Below are 7,519 nucleotides of genomic sequence, written 5' to 3' on the forward strand. Positions count from 1 at the left end.
CCCCACCCCTGCCCTGCCTCTTCTCCGCCTCCTCCCTTGAGCGTGCTGTGTCCCTGCTTCTCCCTCCTGGAAAGCGCTAAGCACTGCCAAAACAGCTGTTCAGCAGCGGGAAGTGCTGGAGGGGGGAGGAGCAGGGACACGGCATGCTTGGGGGAGGGGGCAGAAGAAGGTGAGGAGAGGGGAGCTTGGCTGCAATTTTTCCCCATGGATGCTTCAGTCCCAGAGCACCCATGGGGTCAGCACCTCTCTCCCGCTGGCCTTCTTACCCGAATATCGGGACAAATGGCGTCCTGATAGTACATTGATCGGGATGTGGGGCAAAGGGTTAAATATCGGGACCGTCCTGATCTTATCGGGACATCTGGTCACCCTAGGTGCACCTAGCAAAGGAGTTTACCATGGTGGACATATATTTTAACAGTCGATTGTGATCTGGAGAGCTGCTGCAGTAACCCATCCATGTACCAGTTTTTTAAAATTCAGGTCAGTGGAACTCCACTGTTTCACACCAGTTGAGGTTCTGGCCCTAAATATATGCGGTCCTGTTCAGCCCACTATCTAATTCAAAGACAAATGCTCTGATTCTCACCTACATCTGAGAATGGAGGCTGCAGGCAACTGGTTGCAACTAACTGATTCAGAATTGTAGAGCTCCAACACAAGGGGTAGGTCTAATCTGCACCAGTGGACATAGCTGAGCTCTGCTTCACCACACCGCCACCCTTCCCGCCCCTTAAATGTCCTGCCCCTAGGCCTCCCCTTTCCTCAGCTTATGCTGGGGTGGGAGTGGGGTGGCTGGCATATGATGTGGAGTGGCTGTTGGCCAACTCTCGCTTTGTGATCTTGCACCAGAAAACCAAGGTCCAAACCCTTAGAATATTACTTTTCTCAAACCAGTTTATATATGTTTAGAATTGGGCTCAAATTGCAACATTCAGATCTGGATTTCAACCACCCTAGAATTCTGGAGTGTTGGGATTTGGAGTTTGGATATAGGCTGGTCTCTGTTTATGTTTCACAAACATATAGAGAAGCAAGCACATGGGCATTTGGGGCAGTATTTTTATGAGAACAGGGCCAAATATTTGTATGGAAATTTGAAATGAGGAAAAACTTTGTTTCAAGCAAGAAATTCAGACCAGATTCACAGAAGGACATTAATGTTTCAAGCAAGTTTGGAGCCTGTTTTGAATGGGTCTGCAGCCCTGAATTCTGAGAAAAGTTTTCAGTCTGAGTTCTGAGTGAGGACTGAATGAGTGGGGCATATTTTCAAATGGCAAGACCTTGACCTATGATTCGAGAAGTGCCTGGGGCTGTGTGTTTTGAGGTTATTACTGGAGACTGGGACCTGAGTCCCAAATGAAGCCCAGTGATTTAGTTCCAAACATGGCATCATTTCAAGGGGATCTGGTGTGATAACTGGGGCCTACAAATTGACCCTAACTGGTTGTTCAACTGTAAAAAGTGAGTGTAAGTTTATAAGATGTCACAATAAACTATTACAACAAGTGTTGATGGGAAAAGATGCAAAAAACTGCCTGAAAGTCTAAGTCAGTCCAAACAAAAAGTCCTCCTGATATAATTCAAGGACTATGTTAAGATCATGCTTGGTAAACGAGAACAGAGCGAGTAGGGTGACCAGACAGCAAGTGTGAAAAATCAGGATGGGAGTGGGGGGTAATAGGCACCTATATAAGACAAAACCCCCAAAAATCGGGACTGTCCCTATAAAATAGGGATATCTGGTCACTCTAAGTGTGACACCAAAAATTAATGAGCCAAAACTGGTGTGTCAGGCCTTATTTTGTCCATCAGTTATGTGGGGATGGGCTATTCTGCCCATCACTGCCTTTTTAGGTTCTTAAAGAAAGACTTTGGGGGGAAAAATTGGCTACTGAGGTGAGCTTCACCATCATGGCTGCCACCCCCAACCATCTCCTGAGACCCTGACTTTCTTCATCCTAATCCTGAAAGATGTCCTGACCAGACCAACCCTGAGAGGGACCCAGATGAAACCACTGCCTCCACCAGTTCCACCTAAATCCCAAATACCACCTGGGATATGAGACTTTCTCCCCCACCCCACCTCACCACAGTGTGTCTTTTTCCTTCCCCACCTGGTTTCTGCTCTTCTCTATCCCTCTCCTTTTGACTTCTGTCTAATGAGAGTCTGGCTTAACCAGCGAAGACTGTATATTTTGCAACACTGCTGTAAGCCTGTGACCAGAGAGAGGCAACTAAAAGCAATGTCCTAAAAGCCTGATACTGGTATAAGTTTGACAGGTCTCAAAGTGGCAATAAAACCGTGTGCTCTGCGTGTCTTTCTCCAACAATGAGGGTGCAAGGAAAAGTCAACACCAAAGACAGACATTGCATTTTCTAGCTTTGTCATTCTTTTCCCTTCCCTTTTAGGCTGTGTTTCTCTTGTTTTGACTTGTAGGAAACAGGATCGGACAACAGCAAGAACGCCAGCTCTAGCCCATCTTCTTCTCTTTTCCCCAGAAAGGATAGTTATTACCGCCTTTAATACCATCTAAAAGACTGTCAAACAAGGCTTTCGCCTCCCTCCTTTCTTTCCAGCTAAAGGGCAAGAGAACAAGGGATGTTGTGAAAATGAAAACCTTATTCCACCCTTTACATTTCGAATGCTTTACCTGTTTTTCCTTCTTTTCTGTATCTTTTATAAAAGGTTAAAAAGGATTTTTAATGGTGTGTTTGCTGTGATACTAAGCAGGCTGAGGTTTCTGTATACCAAACCTTAAACCTTGTTTAAAAACTGTTTAATGTTGAACAGCAACTGGGTTATGTTAACACCTTCAGCCCATATATTCCATCTAAATTAATACAACAGAACTAAGGTCCAACTTTCAGGTGAGTCCTCAGCCCGTGTTGCAGGTGGGATCTGGGCTGTTGCCTGTTTTCTACACAGACTCCATGCAAAGCTCTGTGTTTCACATGTGTTCAACATGATGGTGGGCAAACTTTGGTGGTTTGGCCTGAATTCAGTTTTCAGTTTGGCGCTATCTATTCCTTACTGCCTCATCCTGAGAATGGCATTATTCACATATTCTGCTGGGGGAGGCTCAGCCGGCCCGGAGATTTTTCTTTTCATTGTGGTCTTGAAAAATTCGGAAAAGATCCCAACAAAAAACCAAAGGTCTAGCACAGGGGAGGGCAAACTACGGCCAGTGGGCTGGATCTGGCCCGCCAGGGCTTTCAATCCAGCCCACGGGATTGCCAGCCCAGTGGCGCTAAGGCAGGCTCCCTGCCTGCCCTGGACCTGCGCCGCTCCTGGAAGCAGCCAGCACCATGTCCCTGCAGCCCCTGGGGGAAGGGGTGGCAGAGAACTCCATGTGCTGCCCTCATCTGCAGGCACTGCCCCCTGCAGCTCCCATTGGCCAGGAATGGGCAACCATGGCCAATGGGAGCTTTGGGGGTGGTACCTGCAGACAAGGGCAGCGTACAGCAGAAAGGTCTGCCCCACCCCCACCTCTAGGAGCCACTGCCGGACATGCTGGCCACTTCCAGGAGCGACGCAGGGCCAGGGCAGGCAAGGAGCCTGTCTTAGCCTCACTGCTCACCACTGCGACCCTCAAACTGCTCGAGTTAATTGGCACTGTGCCAGATACCCCAACCCCCTGCCCTGAGCCCCTTAATCTCTTGCCTTGAGTCCCCTGCCGCACCCCTCCTGCACCCCAAACCCTCGCCCTGAGCCCCTTCCTGCACTCCGCACCCCCTCCCAAAGCCCCACTCCCTCCCACATCCCAACCCCCTACCACAGATCTACATTTATGGCCTTGCATACAATTGCCCCACCCAAATGTGGCCCTTGGGCCAAAAAAGTTTGCCTACCCCTAGTCTAGCAGGTGTCAAAATTAGAGGAGGCCCAAGAAAGTTGAGTGAACTTGGCTCATTTCTGGTCTCAGCAGGGTTGATGCAAACCTTTTTCTCCAGTTTTTCTGCATGGATGCTTAGTCCCGGAGCTCTGCTCTGAGCTTAGGGTTTGAACCACAGGCACTGACTCAATGGGCACTCTGGGGCTCAAGCACCAATGGGAAAAAAAATAGGGGTCACCGATCAGCTGTTTGGCAGCTGGCAGGAGGCTCTCTAGAGTGGTGGGCGGGCAGGGGGTCTGGGAGAGGGGATGGAGTGGCAGCAGGAAGAGGTGGAGCAAAGGTGGGACCTCAGGGGAGGGGCTGGAGTGGGGTCAGGGCCTTCAGGGAAGGGGCAGAGCTGGAGTGGAGCACCCATAGGAAAAATAAAAGTCAGCACCTGTGTTTTGAGCAACCCTACCCTTCACCCCCAAATTAACAGCAATTCTCTGCCAGAGACAGCTTGTTTTTCCTAGGTTTCATCTCAAGTCAGAGCCTGCACACTGGCTCCTACTACTGCTCAATGCACTTGTGATGGCCACACTCCCTCAGTTACCTGCTTCTCCCCGAGCTAACCTCAGAGGCGGTTCCACCCTACAGAAGCGATGCTCTGAAAAGAGAATAGCAGCTCAGGCTGTGTAACCTTTCCAGAAACTCCCTGGTGGCTGAATGAGGGGGCAATACACATGGAACATGAGACCCCACTCTGCTTCCAAACCTTCCTTCTAATGTGCTGAAGCTTAGCTGTGTGGAGGGCCTTGCTGGGATCATGGGACATGGGCTAATCAGTGCAGGAGAATCGACTGACCCTCATCCTACTTGCTATGGGGAAGATCTGAAGCAGAAGGACAAACCAAGCAATGAAGACTAAGAGGCCACACCCCTGACTGGACAGCTTCCCAAGGGAAGAGACCATCTTGCAGTATCTCCAAAGCCAAGCACACGGAGTACAAATCCACTATGTTTTTTTGCTTTCCTTTGAAATCTGCCTCCATTAAGCCACCCATTTGGTCTCAATATACAGAAACCCATTAATAACATAGGGCCAAATTCTCTGCTGGTGTAAAATTGGCTAACCCTACTGAAGTCAATAGAGCTGCTCCAATTTACGTCAGCAGAGAATTTGGCTCCTTCGCATAAGCTGACCTAAAGTGAATATACAGGAGAGTTTAAAAAAGGTAACACAGAGAAAGAATAATTCATAATGACAATTTTATGTATAAAACGTACGCACCCTGCCCAGAACAAAATGTCAGAGCCATCAATCAAACAGTTAAAATAACATACAGTTAAAAACATTCCCAAATAGGCAATGTGTTTGTGATTTACATTCATTAATCGCACACATTAGTATTTGTCCACAATTGACAATGAGTTTGCTTCTGTCCAAGACACAAACTGCAGACAGTCCAAGCTCCAAAGAGTTTATGGTGTAACCATCAAACTGAAAGGACAGCATATGCTGGAAACTCAGAGGAAGTGTGAATTTGATTGTAATGTTACTCTGTTGTTGGTTTTGTCCCAAATATGTTGGCACCATCCGTAAAGGGAGTCTTTAGAGAATTCCAGCCCCAGAAGTTGAAGTCAGATCTTGTATATCATAGATTCTAAAGCCAGAAGGGTCCATTATGAGCAGTCATTATGACCTCCCACATAGCACAGGACATAGATTTTCACCCAGCCATTCCAAGATCGAACCCAGTATCTTGCGGTTGACCTAGACAGTATCTTCCAGAAAGACATCTAGTCTCAATTTGAAGTGATGGAGAATCCACCACTTCCCTAGGTAAATTGTTCCAATGGTTAATGATCCTACCTGCTGAAAATGTGTGCCTGTTTCCAGTCTGAGCTCCCAATTCAGCAAGCTGCTTTTAAGCGCAACTTGAAAGGAAGTTAATAGGAATCTGTCTATTAACGTCAATGGGAGTTAGTTCGAGCTCATAACAGGGCTTGCACCAGTGTAGCGCTGTTAATTTCAGCGGTGTTACTCCTGATTTACTCCCACATGAGCTACCATGTTACACTCAAACCCCAGCACTGTGCAGCTGGAATGCTACCCTGGCCACCTCTGAATTCTCACATTAGACAAGCCTGAATGATGGGATGAGCCAGATGGGGAACACAGAACCACCACCAGCAGATCCTTCTCTTCGGGATGTTTGAAAAAAACAACTCAACCCAACACTTCGCAATTAAAGCTGTTTGGCATCAGGACAGCTCAACACCTTAGGATTAAGTAGCATTGATCCAGCTTCCAAATCCTGAGCAGTGGTGTTCACGCCATTCCCCCAGGCAACACCACTTGCAGAACTAAAAAATAAATAAATAAATAATCCTCACCCAACCCTCCCTAATGAAGGAGGGTCCTGCCAACCTGCTGGAATTGTACTCTAGATTTGTACAGCTGAACCCTGAGGGTTCGTACTCTCCTGGATGCAGATCCAAAGCCTGCTGACATCGAGAGGAGTATTTCCCTTGACTTCGACGGACTTTGGATCAGGCCCCCTATAAAAGAGATTGTGCATATTATAAGTTACACATTGGCAGCAAGTGGAGTTCAAACAAAACAGTCAGGTGACCTGCTTTCTATAGCTGGCTCTGCCACTGATCTGCTGTGGGACCTCAGGCAAGTCACCTCACCTCTCTGTGACTGTTTTCCCTCCCACCCTTTGTCTGTCTTGTTTATTTAGACTGGGGCAGGAGATGTCTCTATGAGCATGAACAGCACCTAACACAATTTGAACCCAGTCTCAGGAGGGGCCTCTAGATAATGTAGTAACACAAATAAATGTAAATCATAAGTTAAGAATAGATATTAATAACTTCTTCTTTGATTATAGGGAGATCACAGTTCTCCCTGCATTCACCTGGCTCAGAGATTTCACCATTTTGCTGATAAGCAGTGTCTGATGGTTTATTGTGATTTTACCGACAGTCGGGTTCTGTTGCTGCCCGTGAGCTTGACCATAAAACCCTGAAATTCCTTTGTGTCAGCAGGGCTGGTGCTTCCATTTAGGTGACCTAGGCAGTCGCCTAGGGCGCCAGGATTCAGGGGGCGGCATTTTGCCGCCCTCAGAGGCAATTCAGCGACCGAGGGTCCTTCCGTGCTTCGGGACCCACCGCTGAAGTGCCCCGAAGACTGGGAGCGTGGAAGGACCCCCCCTCCGGGGGGACTTCCCGTATAGCAAACATTAGATACGGTAGAAGGGTATCCCAGTCTTTTCCATCCTGTGCTACCACCTTCCGCATCATACTTTTAAGAGTACGATTAAACCGCTCGACCAGTCCATCTGTTTGTGGATGGTAGACTGAGGTCCATATGGCCTGGATGAGGAGTAGGGCACATAAGTCCTTCATTAATTTTGACATGAACGGGGTTCCTTGGTCTGTCAGATCTCCTTAGGGATGCCACTCTGGCAAAAAACTGTCGTAGTTCTTTTGCTATTGCCTGGATGTGGGTTTCTTAAAGGAATGGCCTCTGATACCGCCTGGCATAGTCAAGGACGACTAGTACGTTTCGGTGGCCCATGCCGACTTTTCTAGTGGGCCCACTATGTCCATAGCTATCCTCTCGAAAGGGACATCAATAATAGGTAAAGGTACTAGTGGGGCCCGCAAGTGAGGTCGGGGGCTATGCAACTGGCATT

Source organism: Chelonoidis abingdonii, chromosome 1 (genome assembly GCF_003597395.2).
Source record: "Chelonoidis abingdonii isolate Lonesome George chromosome 1, CheloAbing_2.0, whole genome shotgun sequence".
NCBI lineage: Eukaryota > Metazoa > Chordata > Testudines > Testudinidae > Chelonoidis > Chelonoidis abingdonii.